The sequence below is a fragment of the Ambystoma mexicanum genome, chromosome 7p, assembly GCF_040938575.1.
Source record: "Ambystoma mexicanum isolate Mex_15411 chromosome 7p, UKY_AmexF1_1, whole genome shotgun sequence".
Taxonomy (NCBI): Eukaryota; Metazoa; Chordata; class Amphibia; order Caudata; family Ambystomatidae; genus Ambystoma; species Ambystoma mexicanum.
Window position 1 is genome coordinate 530,908,576 of NC_090939.1, and position 27,965 is coordinate 530,936,540.

Here is a 27,965-nt window from a genome sequence, read left to right on the forward strand (position 1 = left end):
AGAGCTATCAGGTATCACGATTAACACACAGAAATCAAGTTTGTTCCCCTTAGCAGGGTAGAGAGGGAAATCCCAAAACACATTACCAGTGCTACCGATTAAGTGGGAAGTAAACTCATCTAGATACTTAGGTGTGAATATCTTCCATTAACCCAAGCCAGAACACTTACAGAACACACGTAAAGCGGTAGATAAAATTGAAGAATCTATGACTTTCGGGACCAGATTGTTGCTCTCATTGATGGGCAGGGCAGCGTTGCTAAAGATGGTGGTGCTCTCGAGGCTCGTGAACTTCTTTACTAATGTCCGGTACAACCTACCTAAAGGCTTTTTTAAGAAAATCGGCACGACGTGTCGCAGCTTCCTGTGGCATAATTCAAAATGTCGGATGGCATTAAATAAATTGCAGAGGCCGTACGATCAAGGAGGTGTAAAAGTGCCTAACTTTGAGGCATATTTCGTAACAAGCCAGCAGCAATTTGTAACAAATTGGCTGTCAGATGAGCAAACCCCAGACACTCAATTGCTGCAGACCGCATGCACCTCGTTCTTCTTGAAGGAGGTGATATGGACTATGGCACCACAAGCCCCGAAACCCTTGCTGCTGCTAGGCAGAGCTTGTCGCTTCCTAGAGAAAGAACAACCCTACTGTGCCCAGGTCCCATTGGTGACACTAAAAGTGGAAGATCCACAACTCAGACTAAACATAAGGAAGTATTGGGAACCCATGGGAGTAGTAACAGTGGGAGACTTACTACGAGAGGGTAGACCAATGGACATTAGCGCACTTACTTCAGAAACAGGCATACACGAAGGACAGCACATAATATACGCTTCACTCCTCACTACACTAAAGCAGAAGTGGCCGAGAACAGACGTGGAACTACAAGAAGACAAAATGATAGAAACACTCTATAATATTTTGGAGGTTGGGTATGCAGTGTCAAGAATATACAAGTTATTAATGTCCTGGCAGAGGACATGATGGAGCAGACTAAACGGAGCTGCAAAGCAGACTTGCAGGTGCAATTGACAGATGCGGTCTGGGGTAAGGCATTAGCTTATCAGAAAAAAGTGTCTAGAAATGCGAAGCTCCAGCTGATTCAGTTGCATGTAACACATAGGGCGTATTTAACCCCAAAGAATATAGCTACTTTTAGCAGAGCAGCAGAACAGACCTGCCCAAAATGTGGATTGATCAATGCCGACCTGGTACATATGATCTGGGCATGCAGAATGGTCCAACAATATTGGGAGGAGATAGCCCAGGCCTTAGCCAAGGCAGGAATAACGCTGGCCGTTAGTTCTCCCACGGCCTGTATGCTTGGCAGTTTTGCATGCCCAAAAGAGGCAAGGCATGTTAGTAAGTTGAAAGATCTAGCATACATACTGGTGAAACATAGGATAGCAGTGGGTTGGAAAGTACACAAGAGGCGGGACGTGCACCAGTGGTGCAGGGACCTCCAAAAATGGACGCTGGCATAAATCTCAGTGTGGCAAGAGGCGGCACGTCGAGGGCAAGGAGAAAAGAACGTGGACTTGGACTTCTTGAAGCATATGGTGACATAATTGATGGCCTCAGCGTACACTGATTCCTAAAGGGCAATAATTACCCCGTCACAATTGGTGAATTATTGACAACGTATATTTTTAGTACAGTTAGATGCAATGTGTCAGAATAAAGTAGGTGGAATAGGCTGGGGGTCAACAACGGGAGTTGGAGGACAAAGGTATATACAGACAGTTGGTTGTGCATTGTCATACAAACGTACATATGAGTCTGTAAGTGACATTGTGGTAAATAAATCAATAAACATGTTTTTTTAAATGCACATGAAAGGGCTCCATTCAACAACTGTCGAGCACATGTGCGGGAGGTTGTGAGAAGCATGTACTCAGATAAATACGACTTAGGAACAGTGATGGCACATAAGATGAAGCAGGACAAGGACCCAGAAGGATATACAAAACAGGTGCAGGATCTCTGGATGCAGGAAACATGAAGGTGCTGGGACGCATGCGTACCCTTATTTTACCACATACTGGTCAAGGGATTTCTGGCAGATATCCAGGCCTCATTAGACAAGATTGTGGGAATAGAACAAGAGGTGGCCAGAGATACAGGCAACAATAGTACATTACTGTAATCAATCCTCCCATTTTAGACTTTCTGAATCAGTAATAAGCAAGCTGTCACAAAAAGTGTGAGATGCTCACAGGCACATCTCTTTTTCTTTCAGTACACACCTTGGTAAACCGGGTCCTATGTCCACAAGGAATGTGCACGACTCAACATCTGGCTACCTATAACAACGCTTCTAACTTAACTTCCAATCAGAATCTTTAGGTCATCCAAAAATAACCAACTTTGACACAGCTGATCAGGTATACAATATTTGTGTGTAGAGATTTGGATAGGTACAGCTTGTATTCTGGATCCTACGCTGTGAGCAAATGTTCTGAAGACTATGGAACTCATTATAAGTTCCATGGTCTGGAAAAATGCTGGTTCATCCAGCACTGGCTTTTTTCCAGACCAGGGAAACACAAGTTTGCCTGTGGGGGGCCGTGATCTACAGGCAGGAATGACCTGTTGGGAGCTCAGGTCCCGGCAATCCCATACATGGAATCCTATGGGACTCCATAGAATGGGAACTTGCCGATGTCCCCTCTGCCTGTAATATCCCAGTAATACCGGGATATCGGGTGGCGGAAACAGTAAGGCAGTTTGCCGGTATCCCACCGGAAGTATCAGCGGGATACCGGCAAAACTGTAATGAGGGCCTATCAGTCCCTGGCAGTCTGATGCATAAGAGTGTAATGGAGCCTGTCAATTGACTGCTCTACTCCCAACTACTCAGATTTGTCGTACTCCCTTGTCCCAGTTACTAGAGGAAGGCTGTATCAGTTTGCAATCCTTACACAAAACGTTTACCCTCCCAAAGCAACACAAATACCTTGAATAAGATAGAGTTGCCTGACAAATACAGTAACATGGGTGCATAGGAAGTACATTCCGCAGGGAGGAACACCATGTAGGTAGACAGGTATGCAATGGCACATCCTAGCATGAGTGGGAGAAACGGTACATATTTTAGAAACGTTTTGTAAGATAGAAAACGTGTTCACTGTTCAAAAATCAAAATGACTGCCTTTGTCAGATTTTCTATTTACATATAAATGGGCAATTGAATCATTCTATACGTGCATTAAAAAGCCATCCTTGTGTAAGTTATGTCACCATCAACAAAGCCACGTTCTGCTCTTTTAACACAAATGTGCCGATTTGTACAGCGAACTGTTCATAAACATAGATCAATTAAGTGCTGTGTTTTTATTATTCTTTTGCTTGTTGTGTTGTTTCATTGCCAAACCATTACTTACCCGGGCGGATGCCAATTGAGAGGAAAACGTTGAGAACTGTTTACCTAGGAGTCATCGTGCTTAATGTGATAAGTAATCAATCGAATTGGCTGCTTCCCGTACTATGCATGCTTACAGTACACATTATGGCTTTTTACCTGAACAGAGGCACGAGTTCATATTAGGTCAGCAAACACTTTATTCCAGAGTGATTGGAGATGCACAAAGAGACCAGCCAACAGCTATCGCACCTTCTACCCCCTTTCAGATGTTCCCAGACTTACAGCCATATACAAAAATAGAGTTTGACTTACTTGCAGTCACTTTTCACAATAATACGAAATACAATTTTTTTTTAGAAATACATATGGGTTTGTGCATTGCGGCAAAGCAGTGAAACAGAGTGCAATTATTTGTCCGATCTCAAGTCCCGAACCTGTTATTCATCAATGTTACAATGTTCCTTTAGCCTTTACAGCAAACTTTAGACAGGACTGTTCTGTCCTTCCTTGACTACACACAGAATATTGCTTACCCTACAGTATCCCTTTGCTCACTACGGTTTGCACAGGAAGGCACCAGCAGCTACTTCCATTTCCAAATAATGTACATTCCTGCAGTGACGTCAAAGCAGAGGAGTACGAAGGTCAGAATGAACTGCTATGAGGGCACAGTAAGGAATAGAGTGTTTCATCTGCCAGGCATGCTCTGCCCCTTTTTATGCTGCTATGGGGTGAGGGGAGAGGGAACATAAAGCCTCGTTACAAGTTTTGCAGTATTTCCTGTGGAAATATTAGCACACGCGTTCATATTTCCGCTACTCACATTGTTGATTCCCCGTTCCGGGAGTCCATAGTACTCCATTGGGGATTTGGCTGTTTTACAGTCGGTAGTAATTCCTCCCTTGGTAAATCCTCCAGCTTTTGGAAGTTAAATGGGGGAAAACGTCAAGCAACTGCTGGAGGTATTTCCTTCACTTTCCCCCCGAATTCGGATTTTGTTGGTGCAGGAATTGGTGGTAAAGCAGCAGTAATTGATGACTGTGCCATTACCACCTTTTTTTGCAAGCTACCAAACTAATAATGGATGTATACTATTTAGCCGTGGCACAATTGTTTGAGGCCGAATTGACGGTGGTCATTTCGGACGTGAAGACAATTTTGCATGGGCCAAATCAATCCAAACTTAAGCCTCCCATAGACACCCCACACACGCCCTACTTACCTTTTTGGTGTCCACTCATCTTCTGACCCTGCGCCGTCAGATCCATCCCTCCTACGCGGGGTCGAGTCCGACGCCACAGGGATCGCTTTTCTTTTTTTTTTTCCTCCGTTCCCTGCCACCAAACTTCCGGAAGCGGGGGATACACCTGCTACTCCCAAAGACCATCACTACCAAACATAGGGAGTGGGGGACCACTTAAGCCCTGCTCCCCTTCTTTGTTGCTAGTGATCGAATGGTACTGGCCGAATTCGGCCAGATTTAACCATACAATCATTTGGAAACGATCAGTTTGGGTACTACCCTAATAATAAGGTTGTTGATATTCATGTTGTACATTGTCCCGCTAGACTCCACTGCACACACACTGCAATGCTTGTCCGTAGGAGGCAATGCAGGAGTTGAAAAAAGGGCGCAGTAGAAATGCATAGCATCAAACAAAAGATGAAAAGTGTTTAATTACAGGGTGTATCTCAACTCAGCTTTGCTCGCACTGTGTGTCAGATGTCACACTGAACCCTTTGCAGGAAGTTATGGCCATTTTTAAAACAACTCCTTCCATTGCACTCTGTTCTGTTTTAAATGATATATAACAAACCCTATGAGACCGAGGAAATGTGCACATATCCATGAACCTTCTAAACGTTATCATACTTAGTCCATCCGGAACAGGGACATACTTAAAGTAAGGGTGTCATTCAGCATTTTGTTAGTTATGAAAACCTGCACCCAAACTACATGATACCAAACATTGGCACAGAGGCAATTGCTTTGGTGCATGGCTGAGGGTGAAGACAACTAGGGTACTTAAATGCTGTAATGCAAGCCAAAGTCTGTGAGCACCCCATTTACTCCTCTGACCACTTTCTCCTCTTGTTCTTCTCCTATCCCCTTCCTTCTCCACCTCCTTCACCTTCTATCTTTTCCTGCTGGGACTTGCATTCCTTTGTTTCACCTTTCTACTCTCTATTTGCTATATCCTTCTCATCTTTTGTGTCCATCCTGGAAACCCTCTCAAAGCTGTCTGTCACCCTGTCTCCTTCCCCAAAGGAATAGACTTAGTGAAGCAGCCCACGACTGGCAGAAATCGTAACCTCCTGTTGACCTTGTTGTTCGTTCCTTTCTTCACTCTTTTTATGGTTCCTGCCTGCTCAACACAAAAAACATTATTTTGTGTTACCATAGTCTTTTAGTCTTTCTCTTGCTTGTCTTCCCTGTCCACTATCTGAACACTGCAATAAAATATCCTCTTGATTCTTCACTATCAATCCCTGTTTACTGAATTTACTGACGTCTTCACCTCTAACATCACTTCACAACGTTAATTCTTTCCCTACTCTTCCCATTTCCCTACTTCACCTGATCCACATCTTTCTTCTCCTCCTCCTCTCATTCCCTGTCCTCTTTTTCCCATCTTAATGATGCTGAAACTGTTTCATTTGTAATTTGTGCTATTTCTATCATCTCTTCCCTAAATCCTATTCCTTCTTTTGCTATTCCCTTCCCTTCATGTTTTCCCCACCTTGCCTTTTCAATCTCTCTCTCACTAATTCCTCTTTTCCTCATCCTTTAAACATTAGTCATTATCACAATCTTGAAAAACCCCTCTCTTGATCCTTCTCTCCCTGGAAACTACTGTCCTATTTTTCATCCCTTTCTTCCTAAACTACTTGAATAGGTTGCCTATTGTCAAGTGTCTTTTTATTTGAATAACCACTTTCTCTTCCTCAGTCAGGTTTTTGTTCTTCTCTTTCCTTCGAGACTGCACTTCTTCATATTTCCAACTCCCTTCTTTTTGTTTGTCATCATTTTCATGATTGTCGGACAAATTAATAATTTCTCTGGTGAAAGTAACATCATTTTGAAAACCGGAAGCTCAGTAGTGCCCATTTTGAAAAACACAATCCATTTAAAATCCACCACTTCCTGTAGACATTGAGACAACCTACAGTAAAGATGGCAGCTGACAAGAGCAGTGAAAGTTACCAGGCACACATATTCAGTGAGGGGGAGTGCAGGTGCTAGCAGAGGAGATGGTGTCCAACACAGAGGAGCTGCTTGGTGCCCAGTACCGTAAGAGATTAATACAAAGGAAGTTCACTGCCTGGAACAACATCAGGGACAAGATGGCGGCAGTGGGCACATTGCAGCATGATGTAGAATCTTGCAGGAACCATTGGAAAGAGATGTGGGTGCACCTTTCTTGCCAACTTCTAATATGAGACAGTAGCCAGAGGAGGAGGAACCTTGGAGCCATTACAACTCAAACCCTGGTGGCAGACAGTTACTAGCATAATAGACATGGCTGGCATAGACGGAGTCAGGACAGCAGAGTTTGGAGTGGGCAATCAAGTGGAAAGTAAAAATGAGTATGCAGAGTACATTCAGAGGTAAATTCATGAGTGCCATGAATTCATCCACATGCCCCATAGCAGGTCATTTGGTATCATTCCCCAGTGTAGTCGGTTGTGAAAAGAATGGCCTTAAAGCCTGGTACTGAAGTAAATGTGGCCACATTATACTATCCCACATTTAAATTGCACCACAAATAAATTAGGTACAGCAGCCACTTCAATGTCAAAATCCTGCCAAACCACTGGAGCTCGGATCACCTCATAGGTAAATACTGCCAAAAATAATGTAGTGCTATTGACTCAAACACGTGGATACACACTGCCATGAAAACACTCTAGTCTGGGAGACTCTGTGGCATATTCGAAGTGGCTGTGATATCAACCAAATTTGGCAGCATTGGCACAGAAATATTGCAATAATCCTACCAATCTTCGAAATACATCTGATAGTGAGAACATGAACCCTTGGAAAATGTCTGGCAGATTTGGCACAGGAACAATCAAGAGAATTCCTAACACATTGCACAAAACACACATCAATGTGACAGTCATGAATTGAATGGCTCCATGCCTCTATAGAAGTGATAGCTGTTACAGGGCCAGAGGTCTGTCCCTGTCAGGTAGGTATAGGGATCCATTTCAACCTGGGATGGGAGGCCTACCAGGATCTATGGCAGAGCCAGTCCTACCCCCAGAGGGGTCGTGTTGGAGTTGGGAGAGCCCCCGTCCCTATCCCCTCCCCTGTGCTGGGTTATGTGACCAAATTACTACTGTCTATGACCCGTGGTTGCACAACACCATTCTGTCCATTTGTCTTGTATGATCTACACCATTCATGGCCATAATGGGACAGCTAGAAAGTGGTCAGTGTGAGACAACTTTGGGCAAGCAAGTGGCAGAACAAACAGTGCAGAGGCATGAACAAAGCAAGTCACTGAGCAACCTGCTCCCATTGAAACTGCACAGTGATTTAAAGCGTGGAGTGCTCCAGCAAAGCCCACCCACCAAGACACAGAGATCCATGCTACCAAAATGCCAGGGTGAGTGAAGGTGTCGGGGCCCAGTGGGTATTACATAAACAAAATTATTACGCTAACCTGAAGGGGGGGCTGTAGAGAGGAACCCTCACAGAGCCAGTGGGGTTCCATGTGTTAATATCTCCGCTAAAATAGTGCAATACAAAAATATTGCCATATTTTTGCGGCAATATTGAGCCATGGACCCTGCGGGGGACACCCTGCAACCCCCGCATTATTTTTAAATGTGCGGGGGACACCCCCGCAACCACCGCTCCCACAAATGATCCCCCCCAAAAATATTGTCTATGACGAGACAAACGACCATATGTACGGCGATATTTTTGGTGGGGATAATATGTAGTGATACCTCCAGCGCGGAGTTTCCTTTTGAATAATTGCCTGATTGTAACACCTCCTATAGGAAGCAGTCATTCAGTGGTTGGCACGGGGAACCAGCTGAGGCAGAGAACCAATGGAAAGGGAAGGTGGATGATAAAAGGGAGGACAGGAATCAGGTGGGTGTGGATTGTTCAGTTGAGTTCAAGATAGAAGCAGAAGTACCAAAGAACTATGGAGAGGAAGGATAGAACCGAGGAGCATGGAGAAGCCTTTGCCGAAGTAGAGTGCAAGGTGAAATATTGGTTGATGGAAGAGAGTGTTACTTGTGTTTGAGCGTCTGTGAAAGTGGTGTCAGTGAGATTGATAGAGGGACAGTGGGGAGTAAAAGAAAAGGTGATTGGGGGAAGTGAAAGGAAGGTGACTGAGGGAGAAAGTGTGGTTGGAGTGAGAGTATTAGTGTGGAGAGGTGAGAAGAATTAACATGGAGAGGAAAGTGTTGGTAGTAGTGTGGAGAGTGAAATAGCACTGTGAAGATGGGAGTGTAGAGGTAGAGGTAGATCCAACAGAGGGAGAGTAGTAGAGAGTAAAAGCAGAGGGTGGAAGTAGTTACTAGAAGAATGGACAACGGAGGGGCACAGTAGGAACTTTCAGGGAGAGAGAGGAGAGATGGTCGGTGGAACAGGAAGGAGGATAGTAAGAGGAGGTAAGCGAACCAGATACTCATATGGAGAGGTATAGTTAGGCATGCAAGTATAAATCAAGTGTCTGAAAGGCAAACATCCACAATCTATGTATTCCTGGGATTCTTAGAGCAGTAACCACTTTGATTCCCATAGAAAGCCCCTTGAATATAAAAACAATATACATTCTTGAACTGTCTTTGAGAGTTGTGTTATTGAAGCCATCTGTGACATACCCCATGTGTCATGATAGCCATTGCACCCAGTAGCCCATGCCCTTCCACCTTAATATGATAAGCAATATCCAACAGGCCCCCATCACACAAAGTAAACCCGGCATATGACCCAAAAGCATGTGGGACACAAGCAGTTGCAGGGAACAATTCACGATTGCTGCTGTAACAGACTTCAAATGACAATAAAGGTCCCAATATCCATGATGGCAACGTGAAGTCCAGACAGCCCGATAAGCACTACCATAATGAATGACATCAAATAACCCTGTGCCTTAATTAAAAATAACTGATGCATTGGTGGGGGAGCATGTGCAACCTTTATCCATTAATGTGCCTGACGACGCACTCCCAAACAAATACGTTGTGAGACCAAAAATGCAAGTGCCTGGTAAAAAGAACAACTAGACCACAAACACACCACACGTTCCCACCAAAACACTATTTGTTGCCTCTTAGAGACATTGAGGAGAAGCTCTTATTTCTTCTCTCTGTCTACTACTTCTACTTCTTCTTTGGCCCAACCTCTCATTCGTATTCTCTTTCTTGTTTCTCTCCTATTGCTGAATCTGATAGTGCCTTTTATCTCATGGGAGATCACCCTACCGCCTCTCCTTTTTATCCTATCACTTCCCCTCTTATCACTAGGTTTTCCTGTCTCTTGTTGCCCTACCTTACCTCTCTTAATAATCTTTCTCTCTCCTCTGCTACTTTCATCACTGAATTTAAGGGTACAGTGATCCTTCTTTGTATCTCTCTTCAGCGTTAAGTTATCTTCCTATTTCCCGGCTTCCTATTCTCTCTAAAATTTTGGAACGTGTGGGCTATACCCAAGTCTCCTATCTCGATCACAACTCTCTTCTTCCTTTGACCCAATCTGGATTACGACCATTTCATTCTACTGAAAAATGCCCTTCTTTCTGTCTCTAATTCTCCCCTCTCCGGTAGACACTCTAAACTTCCTCAATTCTCATCTTACTTGATCTATCAGTGGCTTTTAATACCGTGGACCACTGTACCCTCCTATCCACGCTTTGGACTTTGGGTTTCTCTGGCCCTGCTCTTTCTTGTTTCAAGTCCTATCTTTCCAAAAACTCTTTTTCTGTTCCTGGGGAAGTTCTATCTCCCCCTCGTTTCCCCTTGCCCACGGGGTTCCTCAAGGCTCTGTCCTGGGTCCCCTTCTTTTTTCTTTATGTACCTCACATCTATATTCTTCAGTTTCCTCATTTGGGATCTCTTCACACTTCTTCACGGATGATTACCAACTGTATATTTCTTTTTGTGCTGTTTTAGAATCTCTTCATGTAACTATTTCTGATTGCCTTCTTTATATTCAAACTTGGATGCATTCTCACTTTCTACACTTAAATGCTTCCAAGACAGAAATTCACCCCCCCATTAACTTTCCTAACGCTTCCCTTTCTTTCACTCCTGCAGCCTGTACTACAGGTGTCCTCTTTGATTCATCACTTTTCCTTTTCCTTACACACTTCTAATGTTGCCCACTCGTGTTGTTTTTGCATTTTTAACATACCTAAAGATCACAATTTTCTTACTTTTCACAACTATAAACTTATTATCAATTGATTTGTTTTGTCGCTTCTCGACTACTGTTCCTGTCTTTTTGTTAGTTTTCCTGCTTCCCATCTTGCTCCTTTGCGATCCATCTTTAATCTTGCTATTCAGTCCCTTTGCAATAAACCTTCTCTTTCGTCTATTTCTCCCTCTCTTCACTCTCTACACTAGCTGTCTTTTGAACTTTGTCTACAGTTCTGTTTCCTTTGTGTCACCTTTAAATGTCTCCATGGACTGGACAACTTTACCTTTGTTGGTATCTGTGTATGTCCTGTTTTAGTTCCTTTGTTATGAGTTTCAATTTCTTTTAGCTGTTCTGAAGCCCCCTTGTGCCCAATCCCACTTTTGTGCTTTCTGTCTTCTTGCCCCCATACTTTGGAACGCTTTGCCCCGATACATTAGATCCATCTCCCCTTATTCTATCTTTTGCACCTTATAAACAAAATACAAAAATGCAAATTGATGATGTAAATATCAACAATGTCAAAACTGAAGCTAAGCAAATCACTGCCAGAACATATTCACCTCCTCCCCCATTGAACCCAATGACTTGCAACCTGCCTGAAAACACCTGCAAAGAAACCTGCAGCCACAGTGGCACCTGTATCCAACCTCAGGCATCACTCCACTGCAGTGGCAGTACCTTAACCACCACTATTGCCAGCCAGGCCACTGCCGCTACTGGCTAGGAATCAACCACCACTGCTGGTCAGTCGATTGTCGCTGGGAAGGAACCAACCTCAACCACTGTCAGTATGGCCATAGGCACTCATGAGCCTGCACCATTACCCAGGGTCATTGCCAGCACGCTGGTGGGAGCAGCCTCAGAGCACAGCCTGTCTGCATCTGCTCCCATTTCCAGCCTCAAGTCCCCTGCAGCTGCTCCCCTGCATTTGCTTCTCCCTGTTCATTGGTTGTTCATGGTACAAACTGGCAGTCCCATATGAACACGTATATCGGCACAGATGATGATGTCACTGCAGCAGATGGGGATGACAGAAATGGAATACATTCCCTAGTTGACACCCCATCCCCTGTCAACCCACTGATGAGGCACCGCAAGATACCCTGCCAGCCATTTTGGAAAGGCACACAAGAATGGAAGAGCACCAGGAAAGAATGGAACACCCACCGAACCTCCAACTACAGCAAGCACAAGCAATGTGGGACGTAATAGAGAGCATGTTTCGCCCGGTTACAAATGAACCCCGTATGTCACACACTGTACATTTCAATTCTTGTGGTGCACAAGTGAATACCATTCATGCAAAATGGGTGGGGCAGTAGGATTTCCACTGCCACTGGAGTAGGGTCATGCCACCATGTAGACATGTGTCTGGGAGTACCAACTTTGCAGTGTCAGGTTCGGTGTACACTGAAGAGTCAGTAGAATCCATGAGTGAGGAGGGGTGGTAGAGTACCATTGCAATGGACTGTATCAAATGTGCATGGTCAGTCTGAGCCATATGTGGTCCTGTGTTCCATAGGAAGGAGACATATTTTCCTTTTGTGCAGTCAGCTGGCCATATCATGTACTCTCTCTGGTTGTAGATTCAGAATGTGATGATAGTGGAATTCCAAAGTTGATGTAACTGAAAAAACTAAGGAGGTGGGACCACCCAGCCACAAAGGCACAATGCCTAAAGGTGAGTAGGCAAAACACAAGCTCCTCCAGGATACACTTGCCACAATTTGACAATGCCTCCAAACACCCAACCTTATTTGGAAGCCTTTGGGGGCATTTGTCCTATGTTGATCATGGTTATTACAGCATCATTCTTGGATGGTTTTCCTGTGTAATAAAAATTCAGGTTCTGCCGAATGAAAAGGTGCCCATTTATCAATTGCGAGAATAGCACTGTAAAAGGGGAGGGGGCTCCTTTTAATCATTATACAGTCAAGCACAAAATAAAAGTAATTTACGTATAAAACAAGTGCAGGGGTACATATAAGTATAACCAAATTTAGGTGTAGGCTGAAATGCAGTGAATAGGCCTTACAGCATGCTTTTGCAGAAAACGTGTGTTCACTTTTTATTAATCTGCTACAAAGCCGCAATCGCTGCTAACACATGCAGGTCCCATGATCCCAGGCTGGTATGGTAAGAAGCAAACAGTAGTTGTTATGTTTACAAGGACACAGATTAAAACCCATGGGTCCTGCCGACAGTTAAAGAAGGCATGACCTTTTAATAATTCAACAAGATTTGCAAAACATGATTTTTAGATGGTGTCAAAAGAACCATGGCAGTTTCAAATTGCTCCTTAGTACGAACTGCCTGGGAAGAAGGTTGAAGAGTTCTTAATGTGCAACATTTGTACAGCAGTCTATCCGTGGTTCAAAGCTCTGCAAGTGCCATTGTAGAGAGCGTTTCTCATGAGAACGTAGATGGGATGACCGGACAGATGAATAAAGTGCTGCTGGCCATTTCATATGTTTCAATGAATTGTTATTGCAATGTGGGAAATAGGGGGTTGGATTGCGACATCACAAATTATAATTGAGGGTGGTATGGGAAGGTTTGTGGACCCAAATACCAAACATAATGTATGTTTTTCGATAAGGATATAATGTACGAGCACCAATCAGCGTGGTGTGAGGAGATGTTTTCATGTTGCAAAGTTACTAATGTTAATTAGCTCAATTGTTATAAAAGTTTTCGATTTAGGGGTGTTTCTTTGACAGTGACTTTTTGCACAGTTCTGTTCCGCGGTCTGTTTGAATAAAGCTGCCCCAGCTGCGTCTGGGTCCTGAATAAACCTGTGATTCTTCTTGCCTGCGTACACTCCTTTTTTGACTACTATTTACATTTTCTTATTGGTGAGTCCTTAGGCGACCCTCGATACACCTGGATGGGTTTCCCCCACTCACCATCGTCAGAGAGTTAATAACCCTCCTATTAACATACCTATACAACCCTGCCTAAGGAACCATGAAAGCACAATCTCAGCATGAGGAGACAGTACATCAACATGCATGAGTCGAATGAGCAGTACATGCTGTCACATGGTATTCTTCATCGCAACATAGTCTAGTGACACCCCCTGCATTTCCTTGTTAAGGGACAGTTTACGTCCCAGTTCGAGGATGTACTCATGGACCCCGAATGACATGACTTGCAGGCACACAGTAAAATTATTCAGTCAAGTAAGTATATGCGTGCATCAGCTTGTCCATCAGGTGACACAGAGTTTGGAGAAAGAAGAGAACTCAGACCATGGCCCTCATTACAACCCCGCTATTAGCACCATGGTTGGTGCCGGTGTTGTAACGAGTCCGCCATGGTGGAATGGGGAAATACCGCCCCATTCCAAGGTTGGCGGGGCGGTAATTCCCCCTTCCTCCATTGCCCTTCCCCATTCCCATTTTTGCCCCATAGGGCATAATGGGAATGGGGAAGGTGCCAATTACGGTACCGCAAATTGCGGTACCGTAATTAGCAACCTGGTCCCTTTGCGGGTTGGTTTTTAACACCTGCTAAAAAGCAGGAGTTAAAGTACCAACCCGCAAAGGGACCTCATAGTAAGGCGGTAAGGGTTAACGGTCACCGGTACCATTACCGGTGACCGTTAACCCTTACCGCCTTCCGTGCAATGAGGCGCTATATCTTTTGTTAGGAATGAATGGAACTTTACAAGTAAATCTGAGAGCCTTCTGTCTGACCACTCTTCGGTCTGACCCGATTTTCTATGATTCCCCTGTTTGTATAATTCAGGGGGAAATTGAATAGGTCTTTTACAAATGTATTAAACTATGTGTCTTTATCATCCTCAACCAGCCATTGGGCCTCTTTACAATTTTGGCGGTAGCCTTGCCTGTAATAAAAGCAGGCTCCCGCCAAACTTGCGATTTTTACCGGTGCCTAGCAATGGGGAAATACAGGGCTATTACAGCCTTGGCAGACCCTGTATTTCCCCAATGCCAGGCGCTGGTATTTTCTACTCCCCATTCCCTTTGAGTCCCATGGGACTCAATGGGAATGGGGAGGCCGGTAGCCACAGGCACCGTTCACAACGGTGCTTGTGCTACCGGCAAGGTCTGCGAGCAAGGTCTGGTGGACTGAAAGGCACCCGCTTGCAGAACTCGTAGTTTGCCGGTCCGGTCAAGCTTACCGGTACCGTTGTTACTGGACCGGAAAACTTGTAATGAGGCCCATTGTGTATGAATGATCTCTCAGTAACCCTATTCCACCAAGGCCCTTCCCCATTCCCATTTTCGCCCCATAGGGGTCAATGGGACTGGGGAAGGCGCTAAGTATGGTACCGCAAATTCTGGTACCGTAATTAGCACCGAGGTCCCTTTGGGGCACCCTACTTTAACGGCAGGTAAAACCAGCTGTTAAGGTCGGGTCCCGCAAAGGGACCTCGTAATCAGGCGTTAAGGGTTTAACGGCGCCGACACCTTTCACGGCGCCGTTAAACCCTTAACGCCAGGGTCGTAATGACCCCCCATAACATTATATGCCAAAGAACCCAATGCACCAAGCCCATTTACATCTAAACACTACTGATGGAACCTCCACTGCTGCAAAAGTCCTTACTGCTGCAAACGCCATGCTGCTGTCACCATCACAACTTCTGCCCCCACCACACATTCTGCCATCCCCACCAACTCTGTGGCAACTGTGCATCATGGAGCACTGTGACATATGTCAAAACACATCAAAAAAGAGGAACTTCAACATCCTTCTGTCAAGACAAATATCCGCCAAGGCAGTCACAACTCCAACTGCAACGACTGCCCCATTAGATGTTGGAACCACACAATAACCATTTTGGATGAGGCTTTGGGTCATCTGCAGCCTGCTGAAGCTGTCCCTTTTGTCATGCAGGAGAAAAAGTTGAATTTCAACATTGGCCCTGAAACAGGAAATCCATGTGGGATACCCCCACATCACCATCAGTATAAGCAGTGAACTGGTACTGATGATGATGAGGGTGATGCTCACGTGGATCTCCCAGGCACAGGCATGCATGAAGCAGCACTACCAGCACTATAATCAGTGGCCAAGCAAGGGGACCAGGACTCAGAATATATCCTGCTGCAACCCATCTGATGGCAATGTCAAATCTGCAGTAAATGGAGATTCGACAAGATGCCCATGAGAGTTTAGCAGCGTGGCAAGTGGGTTCACTGTACAATCTTTAACAGAAACAAAGCACATGGGCCACTATATCAGCCAATAGCACAGTAGCCTCTGACAGTGAATTGCACTGCAGCATTGATTCTGCATGCCCACTGGACATGGGCAGAAACTGAAATGACGGCACAAAGTTTTGCACTGCGTCTGCGTCCCTCAATAGAATGGAGAGGGAATATATACAGTTCAAATGCAAGGACAAGGAGATTCCTCTGCAAACATCTCCACAACACCACACAGACTTCAATCACGTTGGGACCACAGTTTCGTTAGACCAAAGGAATCCTCCTCCATTGTCCTGACCAAGAGGGGCAGTAGGAAATGAGGCTCAAATGACCTTTACCATGTGTGGTAGTTTGGCTAAGGACAGGGCAGAATGAGCTAGCATGGCAGCAGATGTAGCATCTGGGAGTTATGCTAGGGATGGGATGAGGTCGGCAGGATATGTGATGTGTTGGAGATGAGATAGGGAGGACTTGGATGAGCCTTTGGCGAGGGAATGTAGTGTATCGGAGTTGAGCTAGGGTAAGACACTTAGTCTATCAATTTGTACAGAGGATTATAAGTTCACAGCGACTACGCTTTTCTTACTCCACTCAAAGCTTGGCTCTCTGAGCCCTGGTTTGCTGACCACCTCCGTGCACTTTGCCTCCAATGCAGGCAAGCCAAATGCAAATGGTGCTCAAATTATGACCCTGCTGCTAAATAATCCTTGCAACAAATTTCCTCCAGGTCCCATGAAGCTATTTATGAGGCTAAGCTTGTCTATTTCTCCTACCCAATGGAACACTCTTTTAATCAACCTAAGGATCTTTTTAATGTTGTTTTTGTCCACATAACTTTCTAAGCCTATCCGCTCATCTCAATCTCTCTGTGATTCTCAATCTTAACTGAGAAGATTATTAAAATCCAAGAAAATATCTGTTACTCAGGACTCAGGTCCACAGCCCTACAAGACATGGCGATTACCCTCTCTCCTGATTACATATGGTCTGTGTTCCTCACGTTTACTTCCAAGGATATCACAGCGGCTTCATTTGAATTTAGATCAGCTTCCCACTAGGCTCCTATTCCTCTATCTATTCTGAGGACTGTCTCCCTCTGATTAGTCCTGAGGTCACACAAGCTGTTAGCATCTCCTTTTCTACTGGTCAGATTCCTGCCTCTCTCAGACGTGGTTACCTCACTCTTGAAAAAGTGTTCTTCAAATGCTCTTGTAGCAGATCATTTTCATCCCATCTCTCCCCTCCAATTTCTCATGAAGTTTCTTGAAGCTTTAATCTGCCCTCTCCCGAGTTTCTTTCTTGAGGAATCTTCCTTCTTTCATGCTTCGCATTCTGGTTTTCATCCAGGACACAGCACAAAGAGTTTGTGCTGGTCACTCTTGCCGATGATCTGGCTTGACTGCATGATCTAGACAGTGCTTTACTGTTACTAAACTTATCGTCCGCCTTTGATAGCATAGACCATGCTGTCCTGCTCAACCACCTCGCTGAGGCAGGCCTACCTGGTGCCGTTCTTTCCTGACTTTCTTTGTTTCATTTGGTTTGCTCTCAATCTCTTTCTCTCCCTCCTTTTCACTCCACTCCTTCTGTTCTGACATGTGGACTCCAACAAGGGTCGTCGATTTCCTGGTCTTGTTTGACATCTATATTTGGCCTTCTTCCTATATGAATTGTTTACTCTACTTATGATATGGCATTTATAACGCGCCTGTAAAAAAGTGTTTCTAGGCACACCTAGTTTAAACGCTGCCCCACTATATTTTGCTCCCTGAAATCCTAGATTGTCTGCCCATGTTATGAACTTTCCCTTGACACCTGCACTCTCTTCTTCACAGCCAAGCACACTATATGCAGATCAGCTATGCCACAAGCACACAGAAATTTTAAATTCCTCTCTATAGACATCGAACAATAGAATTCTACACCTTATAACCAACTTACATTCACCCATCTTGGCCAATGTACCCTAGCACCATGGCCAAAAGAGGCACCCATCTGTGCACAAATGTCGCTAAGCCCTTGACACAGACCACCTAGAAACAGATATGCACAGAGTGCCTGGGGACTTCTAAAGGTCATGCACCAACACAGCAGCAAAGCTATCTTGCATTTTCTCTCTCTCCAAAATAACCAAACCAACCCTCCTTTTTTAAATTGGCAAGAGCGCCGGAAGGCCATGCAATTGGCAGCGGCGTACAGTATAAATCCCAGTAACAAAACAGTCAGCATGCTTAGGCATGGATGAAAAGACAGGTCTAAAAGGAGACAGAAAAAAAGGGAGGAGCTGGGCAAAGCGGGGAAAGAGAGGGTAGACAAGAGGTGGGGCAGAGAAGGATCCAAAGTGTGAGGTAAAGAGCAAACAGAGATGTACACAAATAGTGAGGAAAATAGAGAGGGATACTTAGAGATAGAGAGACAGAGTAGTAGTGCAAGAATGTGATACGAACACAGAGGGACAGACACAAGCAGAGGTGAACAAACAAAGAAAGAGAAACATGCAAGTTCACACGGGGAAATCATTAACGTGAGATTTGGAGAGAAAGAGAGAGATCAAAAAAAGCGTAAAGGTAACAGCAAGAATTGCAGAAACAAAAAGGATTTAAGTGAAGTCCAGAAAGAAAAGCACAAAGAAAGGGTAAAGAGGCAATGGAAATGATCTTTCTCTGAACATATCTTTACACTGTAGTGCACATTCTCGCATGGAAAGGAATATGTTGTATCGTATGGAAGTGTGTTATAAATAGGTCAAACAGACCCTACTTAACACAAAGCCTATCTCCACCAGTAGGGAAAATAATGTATATATAATAAGGAGATAAGAAAAGAATGTGACTATTTTGTGTAGACCTCAAAGAACCCTACCTAAACTTCCTGATGTTCCGGCAACACAGACTGAAAAAAAGGGACTGTGTGCTGATAGAATATAAAAATATTGTCAATTTATTACAAAAATTAGCCACAAACAATTTAAAACATAATTGGACCCACAGACAACAGACACAGTGGAAGAAAAATAACAAATACCTAATACCTAAACCTATCGTCTGAAAAACACTTCCTACGTAATTACAAAAAACACAACAAGACTCAAAACTAAAGCAATAAACATTCTACATGTGTTATAAAAAAGATTCCCGACATGTTTCTGTTCGTCAACAACTCAAACGGTTGAACATTCTTCAGGGGAAAGTTTCTCAGGTTAAAGAGGAACAGTAGTTGTAAGGAGGACTACAGTAAAAGTGCTAATACCTTGACTCAAAAATTATTAGCCAAAAGGTACCCTCCACGTGTGATCAAATTGGCCTCAAAAAGGGCCTACAACAACAATCGGGAAGCTTTGTTGGAAAAAACTTTGAAAGACAAAAGAGAGATTGGCACTGTGTTTGTTAACACATATTCAAATCTCTCGTACAAGATAAAATCAATTGTGAACAAAGCTTGGAAGAAAACGTATCATGATATGAAGGTATTACCACCAATGGTTGCTTTCAAAAAAAGTCAGAGCTTACGTAACATGTTGGTTCGCAATGATATATCTGAAACTCAGGGGAAACAAGTACGATTGACCACTCTGTGGGGTCTACCTGAAGTTAAAGGTCATTTTCCTTGTGGCAAGTGCAGTATGTGTGCACAAACAGAAGAAAAAAAGATCTTGCAGATTTTGCCAGATCTTGTATGGAATTTGAATGAATTGACGAATTGTAACACCCAAAATGTCGTCTATTTGATCAGGTGCCCTTGCGGTTTACAGTATGTGGGCAAAACAAACAGAATGTGCCGTATAAGAATGATTGAACATCGTAGTTGTATTAAAAACAAGATAATTACGGCTCCTCTGGTCAAGCACTTTTTGGAGAAAGGGCATTCTCATACTGATTTTAGGTGGTTCATCTTGAAAAAAATAAGTGGCATTAGCAAATAGGAGATTGATCGCAAGTTGCTCAATTTTGAACAAAAGATGATTTTCAAACTGCAGAGCCATACAGTGGGTTTGAATGAAGCAATTGATTGGCACTGTGTTAGTTTAATTTGAGGTATAGTGATTTTAAGTAACGATGTACCTTTTGAATTATTAGTTGTTTCATTGATTCTCCTGTGCTGCTGCATCTATATATCATAAATATATTTAGGTGGTATGAACTTGTTGTAATCCTGTGTAGAAATTGTTTTCAAAAATGTTTTCCAAAAAAATGTTTCTTTGAGTTGAAAGATACGTCTTAAATTACATGTTGCTGTGGTTAATTATCCAAAAAATGTTTCGTGTATGAATGAAAAATCTACAAAGAATTTGAGGTATTAGAACACCATTCTTTAAATATAAGGAGCATCAAGGTACATAACCACAGTGTGTGATGGATACTGTAGGCTGTTTTAAACTTGTACCATGGGTGTATTTGGTCTTTCCTTGTATATACAGACCTTCTGAGGCTGTGGTCCCCTTTAAAGTGAAGCTTACCTTCCGCACACCAGTGCCATCCCTAGTTTTTTGGTTCATAGTCCTTTTTCTATGAACGTTGATCCACCGTAGAGGGGGCAGTCTGTCTTCAATGTTAATTACCGGCCTTGTTTTGCGGGTAGTCTACACCTAGGTTGTTGGATTGAGCGGATTGAGGAGCGCCTGCTAACTGTTTGGGTGAGTGGGATGTCGTGACACTCTGTGTAAGCCTCGATAGTATTCAAAATCGAATTTAAAATCGAATTTAAAATAGAAAAGCTTGCGACGCTAAGGGTAGTCAGTTGCGTCTTTCGAGTCACACTGCCTTTAGATGCAGTAAGCGTTTGACATGCACTTTGGTGAAATGTAGAATGTTTGGGTTCCGCGGGTAAGGATTTCAGTATTGCGGATTAAAAAGCACTTTGCATGTAGTAAGTGTTTTGGATTAGTTTCACTTATCTATAAGACCATGTGGTACGGTGTTTGGAATTTCACTTTTAGGGCCACACTTGCAGAGGCACACCGTTAGTATACAAGTGTCCTTTTGTTGTTTCTAGGTAGTGTGGACATAAACACTTGAAGATCGGATTGATTACTTGTAATTCGACCGTCGGAGCAAACCTGTTTCTGACTGAAGGTAATAGAGGGGATCTTCCCCTTGTTGTTTAATGATGACTAGGTGGTTATACACCCATGTTGAATTACATCTGGTGTGGGTGTTTTCTGGTTTTTGTCTTGACTCTACAGTGTCCTGGATCAAGTTTTGAGGCGAATTACACGCGCCCACTGAAACAATAGATGCACCCAGTGATTGGTGTTTATCGTGCAGCTCTAATTACTGGCACACGTTGGAAGCAATTATACAGTAAAGGTAATTGCTGAGTTGATTTTAAGAACTAATATAAAGGCAGATGTTATTTGGTTTATCTTGCCTACATTACCTCATGCCTCAGTATTATTCCTGAAGTTTGGAGGCTTATATTTAGTATTCACAGACCCAACCCTTACTATCTCTTCCCCTTATTTTTGTATTTTAGATTACATCCATTTTGGAGATGTGAAAATTGACCCATTGTGCACAGTGTTGAAGCAGTCTACAATATATTTTACAGAAGTTTTCCCCTGAAGAATGTTCAACCGTTTGAGTTGTTGACGAACAGAAACATGTCGGGAATCTTTTTTATAACACATGTAGAATGTTTATTGCTTTAGTTTTGAGTCTTGTTGTGTTTTTTGTAATTACGTAGGAAGTGTTTTTCAGACGATAGGTTTAGGTATTAGGTATTCGTTATTTTTCTTCCACTGTGTCTGTTGTCTGTGGGTCCAATTATGTTTTAAATTGTTTGTGGCTAATTTTTGTAATAAATTGACAATATTTTTATATTCTATCAGCACACAGTCCCTTTTTTTCAGTCTGTGTTGCCGGAACATCAGGAAGTTTAGGTAGGGTTCTTTGAGGTCTACACAAAATAGTCACATTCTTTTCGTATCGTATGGAAGGCAAGCATATACAACTTGCAAACAATGCACCATGGGGCAAAGCTTTCACAATACTGGCCTAGATCGGTGAGTTCTTGTGTTTCTTTTGTATTTAAAGCAGTGGGCCAGTGTATAAAGGTCAAGGATGCTCACATTCTCTTATCTTTTAGTTGCGTAACCATCAAATGGGATCGTACTGTGTACACCTACCCAATGGACCTTGAAAAGTACCAACTGGCTACTGGTTGCAGGCAGTCTTTTTAATAAATAAATGTTTTTAAAATAAATGTTTATTTTTGGCCAGGGGTAGCCAGAGGGACAGCAGGGGTAGCAAGGGAGACAGCAGGGTGTACAGCTGTGACCCCTAGCGACCCCCAAATGACATTCCTTGGTGAGTGTTTGTCTGGATCAGACAGGTGGTGGTTGTTAGCACCAGAGGGCTCCATATCAGAGGCACATCCCACTTCAGTCGCACCCTTAGCTTTCACTTATGTAGCCCAACACTGCAACTTTCAGCAGACTATTGATGGAGACATTAAGGCCAGTCCTGCCTTTGATGTCCCTTGTGACATGGAGTTATAAGGTCATACAAGTGGCACTACAAAGGTATCCAGTAATGGTCCCGAAAAGGAGACAACAAATGTAATATTACTGAAAAAATACAGAAAACTAAATATATAAGCGTGGGTTAAAAGATGTGGTTTTAGTTCGGGTGGGGTTAGAAGCACAGGGACATTGGGCCTCATTACATGGTAGGCGGTAAGGGTTTACCGGTACCGGTATTTTACCGGTACCGGTAAATCCTTACAGCCTTACTACGAGGTCCCTTTGCAGGTTGGGGAATTTAACGCCTGCTTTTTGCAGGCGTTAAAAACCAACCCGCAAAGGGACCAGTGGAGCTAATTACGGTACCGCAATTTGCAGTGCCGTAATTAGCGCCTTCCCCATTTCCATTATGCCCTATGGGGCAAAAATGGGAATGGGGAAGGGCAATGGAGGAAGGAGGAATTACCTCCCCGCCAACCTTGGAATAGGGCGGTAATTCCCCTTTCCTCCAAGGTGGTACCGGTAAATTACTGGCATGAACCATGGCGCTAATAGCGCCATGGTTTACCGCCTACCGTGTAATGAGGCCCATTGTTTTTTTGGGGGGGGCCAATAAAAAAAAACGATATTGTTTTTTTCTCAATAACATTTCATTTGTTAACATTCTTTTCGGTAATGTCACATTGAACCCACTACGAGGTATGCTGGACCTTAGTTGGTGAGGGGGAGTGAGTTGAGATTGGGAGGCTTTGGCATTGGCAGGAGATGTTGCTGGTTAGGACTGATGGCAGTTCAAATCATCTGGAAAGCCAACGGTTGCAGGCTTCTGTTGCGTACATATATAGTAATTAGGCTATTGAGTTGAGGCAATAATATTGTACAGTCAAGGATAGGGAATTCTTTTATGTCTTCATTTAACCCTGTGACTCATTTTGCAACTTGGCTTTGCTTTTCTATTCACCTGTCTTTGCTTTTCTATCCCATCTTAGTAGAGCACCGTTTTGCTCTTGCATGACATTTTCATACCGGATCAAAAGCAGTGGATTCCTATAAGTAAAGGCGATGTTGTCTTGATTTACTCTTCACAATTACACTTTTCATTGTAAAAATGTGCATGCAGGGGTTCAACAGCATGTAAATGCTAATGTTGCCGGGTCCCCCCAAATGCAATTCTTTTAAAATTACCCCAAAGGTGTTATTTTGTCCTTCAACAAGTTTTAAAGAACGTGTCCAGTCATCAAATCAAGAACTCGATATATAACTCTGTACATAAAAAAAAAATGATTTCCCTTTCCATCCTCCATGATATACATAGAGAAGATATAGGGCCTCATTACGAGGTGGGCGGAATGGATTTAACGGTGCCGGTAATGGTGCTGGTAAACCCATTCCGCCCTATTATGAGGTTCCCTAGCGGGACCCGCTAAGAATGTCTGATCAGACCAGACGTCCTTTGCGGGTCCCGGTAGGGGACCAGAGAGCTAATAACGGGCCCGTTATTACCGGGCCCGTTATTAGTTCCTTCCCCATTCCCATTGAGCCCTATGTGGGCTGAAATGGGAATGGGGAAGGGTTCCTTCAATGAGGAATTACCGGGTCCTCCAAGGTTGGAATGGCTACACACCACACCATGGATACCTCCAAACTTGTAATGAGGCCCATAATATCCATTGGCGTAGTGACGGTCCCTGCAGCCCCCGTGGCAAAGGGGTCCCACCAACCAATGTCCTGGGGAACGGGCCTCTGACTTCAGAAAGAAATTACGTTCTTGTGTACCAGAACGGTTTGTTAACCGGAACAGAAATAATTTGAATTCAGAAAGAAAACGTTTCCCTCCTGTTGGCACTAGATGGACTCAGTCTGGTGTCTGTGTATAACAGGAACCAGGAAGCTCTCTTTGCTTCGTGGTTCCAGCTTCCTGGTTTCTTTCTGCGTGGAGCGAGGGAGTTGGAGGCCTGTCTGGAAAGAAGTCCCTTGGGGCAACGCATTTGGGAAAAAAGGGCATGTTTTTATTTTTTATAAATGTGTGTGTGCATGCAAGGGTGTTTCATGTTCATGATGTTTCTAATGAATGCGTGAGTGTCTGAGGGTGTGTATTTGTATTATGTAATATATGTGTGAATGAGTGAGTGCACGATGTATGGTTGGCTGGGTGTGTTTGTGTGTATGAGCAAGTATGGGGAATTAGTGCGTGTGTAAATGAGTGAGTGATTGCAGTGTGAATGTGTGTCTGCTTGTGTTCAATGCTGGGCTGAGAAGCTGATATTTGTGGGTGCGGGATGTTGGTAGTAGGTGGGATGGAGAGGGGACACGTGGCGGGTGCACTAACATATAATTAGTAATGGAATCCATGATAAAGCAATCATGATATGTGTTATTACATGGCTAGAGTGCCATTTTGTTGCAGCCATTCTCAATATTTCTTACTGTGGCATGACATTGTTTTCTGAGCATCTCTGGTAAAGCATGCATGATGAGCGTTCCTACAAGGCTGAACTGTCATTTTGCTGCAACCAGTCTATCCAGTTCTTACTGAGGCATGACAGTTTTTACTGGGCATATATAATAAAGTAAGCATGATATGGTTCATTACTTGACTGGATGCAGGCAGTCTAGCCTTTTCCTACTATGGCATGTATAGTCCTCTGGGCATCTAGGATAAAGTAAGCATAATAACTGTTACTTTGTGGCTATACTGACATTTTAGTACAGCCAGTCTGATATTTCTTACTGTAACATGGCATTTTTTAAAGGGGATCATCAGGGGTAAAGCAAACATGAAAAGTGTTATCATATGTCTATACTGAATTACATTTTGCAGCCAGTTTGGACATGTCTTCTTATTGTGGCCTGGCACTTGTAATGGCAAAGCCAACAGGAGTATGTCCTTACATGCAGATACTGCCTTATATTAGCAGAACCAGCATGAACATGTTTTTTTATAGTATCCTTATCAGCATAATGTGCAAAGCAAACATGAGTATGTTCTCCGATAGGAGTACTGGCATATATTAGTGCAACCAAAATGGAAATGTATGGGCACTGTCAGAATGAACATGTTTTTATACTGGGAATAAATTGTGGGCACAGGCATCACAAAAATGCACTGGGAAATGCTCCTGTGCACTCAGGGTGACTTGCATTTTTGGTATGTTTGGATTGCAGTTACCGTACAAAACCAATTGCAGACTGCCTGGCTTTTACCCATTTTTTGCTGAAAGTGCACAGTATAGTGCACCATTTTAACCCATTATTCAAACATTTTTTTCAGTGGGAAACACCCCTGAATACCTTTTGATTGTTTCGGGCTGACTTGCTATGCTCGGTCAGTCTGGCATATTTGTGGGAAGTGTTTGTGCCCCTCCAATTGAAAAATGTCCCAGCTGCCACTAAGTGAGTGACTGATGGGTGAATGGGTATGAATGTGTGTGAGCAAGGTTGGGGCTCAGGCAATAGGCACTAGAACATTGGCGTTTTCTGACATGTTTTTCTGGCATTTCTGTCCAAGGCCCATTTGATGAATGTTAAATACATAGAGGATAGTTTACATTTTCTGTGGATTGGCATTTTTTACTCACATAATGGGCAAGACCAACAACAACACTGAACACTCTGGCATACAGACCTGGTTCTCAGCTATGAACCCAGAGGGATTCAAACCCCAGCTGGCCACCTGTGTCAAGTCCCTTCGGTTTGACATCGACAGACACCGCCCCTTCGAACAGCACATAGCAAGGCAGACAGAAACAGTGTTGCACCAACTTTATCTCCTGTGAAAAATAAAGCCCTTCACCCCAGAAAACAACTTCAGATCCACTGTCTAAGACTTCATCCTCTACAAACCTGGATGGTGGCAATGCCCTTTTGGAAGGCCTTCTATCGACTACACTGGCACCCCTGAGATGTGTCCTGCATGCAGCAGCACAACTCATCAAAATAATTGCTAATTCGACCACAACACTCCAACCCTCCTTGAACTGCAATCACACTCACTGCAAGTATGTATTATCTTCAAATCCTGTTGCATTTCTATAACTTATAGTTGTCACCCTTGTCAAACCGTAATCATATAGTGCCTCCTTATTATGAATATTGGCCTAAGCCATTCGCGTTACTCAGAAAACCGATTTTAAGACTCATACGCCATTTTGATTTCAACTCATGTTCCATGTTCTAAAATGGTGGACTATATTTTCGATTTGCAGTCGAGCCGAACGACCTTTGAGTTTTGTTAATGTTTAGGTTGACCGAGAGCCGACTGTTTAACCTATGTAAAGAAACCTTGCGCTTCATACAAACTGCCATTCAAGTTTTATCCGCGCTCACAAGCCTCATCCTCGTATAAACACTGAAACAATGAAGAGTAAACTTCGATCGTATGCTTTAGCTGAACTGCAGTGTAGTGACCCTTGGAATAAGGCTTACCATGGATTCGAGAACCAACAGTACCATTGAATGTTCATGGACATGTAAACTTCTTTAATCCTTTGTATAACATTGTAACATCTGTTATGTGAACTAGGCATGAACTCTAGCCCCACAAATTATTAATCTGGAGAGAGGATGGACACTATTGCTAAAATAGTCTAAATATGTCTGTGTTTAGATGTCCAGCACTCTCCCTCCTCACTGGGTCTGCTGGTACACACTGCAAGGTGTTGGGATCCAGATAGCTATCTGTACAGTAATAAAAGATACTTGTATCTTTCCAGCCCGTGATTTGTGTATTTCATTTGTGGTACTAAGCCTCGATATTTCTTTGGTCTTTCAGATGGAGCCCGAATAGGGACCCTCAAGATTGATGCCACCTCGTTGAAGATAAGACGTGGCCATCGGACTGGGATCGGACAGTGAGAATAAGGGGGCCCCTTTGTATGAGACGCGACACCTCAACAGTACTGCACAATCCGATCCCTGGACGATGAGCATGCGGTCTGAGAAGGCATCTTGATGAGGGTCCATATATCGAGTTTTGCCGAAAACACCAACCACAAGGGTCCTTTGTCCTTTGTAATCCGATCGGACCTCCTCAGTCCTTTGTAATCAGGTGAGTCGTGGCCCGATTCCTAAGTATCCTGATATTTGGTTGCAGTTTTGCCCTCATGAGCACAAACAACGCCAGGTAACACCAGTGATCTGACATGCCCGGGAAAGGGTCTGCTTGTTTCAGGGGTTTATTCCGCAGAGACAGACAATCTTTGGAATTTGGCTGACCGGCGCCACAGGAGGGGTCGCTGGCATGTACTATGTACTGTAAGTACGGCATTGGTAGTATAGTATTCAACGATATTTGGCACAAACTAGAAATGCTTCCGAATTTCGGTGGTATGTCAATGATAGTTTTGAGATTGCTCTTATAGAGTATTTAGAGTCAATATTGTTTAAGAAAAAATCTAGACCTGCAACATTTGATGTTATTCAGAATTGGAAAAAAGAAGCTTTGAAGCAACTTAAGAGTAAAGAGAAGCATGCATGTCATCATATGTCTAATTCAGAAAAGGCATTATTGTATGATCAAAAGAAACAGTCAGAGTCTGTCAGAAACATGGATAGGGCTTTTCAACTTGGTGTACAGA